This window comes from Carlito syrichta, unplaced genomic scaffold, assembly GCF_000164805.1.
Source record: "Carlito syrichta isolate Samal-C Ts95f unplaced genomic scaffold, Tarsius_syrichta-2.0.1 Scaffold308993, whole genome shotgun sequence".
Classification (NCBI taxonomy): domain Eukaryota; kingdom Metazoa; phylum Chordata; class Mammalia; order Primates; family Tarsiidae; genus Carlito; species Carlito syrichta.
The window spans coordinates 263,938-265,397 of NW_007253089.1; positions in this window are offsets into that span (position 1 = coordinate 263,938).

Here is a 1,460-nt window from a genome sequence, read left to right on the forward strand (position 1 = left end):
AAAAAGAAAAAACCAAGTGGAAGAACAATAACTCAATAAGAACTCCATGATAGGGACAAACTCTCACATTTCAATAATTAGTCTGAATGTGAATGGACTAAACGCACCACTGAAAAGACATAGAATGACAAAATGGATAAAATATCACCAGGCAACAATATACTGCCTTCAAGAGACCCATCTCACTAGAAAGGACATACACAGACTCAAAGTAAGAGGATGGGAAACAAATTTTCAGGCGAATGGAACACAAAAGAAAGGAGGAGTCGCGATCCTAATTTCAGACAAAATACCATTTAAGCTATCAAAAATTAAAAAAGATACACAGTGCCACTACATAATGATAAAAGGTTCACTCCATCAACAAGAAATATCTATCCTAAACATATATGCACCCAACATAGGCGCACCAACATTCATAAAGCAACTTCTAGGAAAACTAAAGAAAGACACTGACTCTAACACCATAATAACTGGGGACTTTAATATACCACTCACAACCTTAGACAGATCATCAGGACAAAAAATCAGCAAGGAGATCCGGACTCTCAATGAGACTTTGGACCAAATGGACTTAATTGATACCTATAGAACACTACATCCAAAGACCACAGAATACACATTCTACTCATCACCACATGGAACATATTCTAAGATTGACCACATAATTGGACACAAATCAAGTATAAGCAAATTTAAAAGGACTGAAATTCTACCATGCACCTTCTCGGACCACAGTGGAATAAAAATAAACATTGACACCAACAAAGTCCCCCCAAAACCCACAAAGACATGGACACTAAACAGCATGATGCTAAATAACCCCTGGGTCAATGATGACATCAAAATAGAGATCAAAAGATACCTGGAAACAAATGAAAATAAAGAAACATCTTACCAAAATCTCTGGGATGCCTTAAAAGCTGTAATAAGAGGGGAATTTATATCCCTACAAACACACATGAGGAAAATAGAAGGAACAGAAATTGACAACCTAACAAGCCACCTAAAGAAGCTGGAAAAGCAAGACCACAAAAACCCTAATTTCAGCAGAAGAATCTAGATCACCAAAAATAAAAGCCCAAATCCAGGACATAGAAGACAAAAAGATAATACAAAAAATCAATGAAACAAAAAGCTGGTTCTTCGAAAGGGTAAACAAGATTGATGGTCCCCTAGCTAGACTGACCAAGAAAAAACGAGAAAAAAACCAAATAAGCATAATCAGAAACACAAAAGATGAAGTCACATCTGACCCTGAAGAAATACAAAAGATCATTAGAGACTACTACGTACACTTGTATGGAAACAAACTTGAAAACCAGAAGGAAATGGAAGACTTTCTGACATCACACAACCTACCTAGGTTGGAACAAGAAGAAATTGAGACCCTAAATAAACCAATAACAATCAAGGAAATCGACCACGTAATAAGAAAACTTCCTACAAAAAAAAAGCCC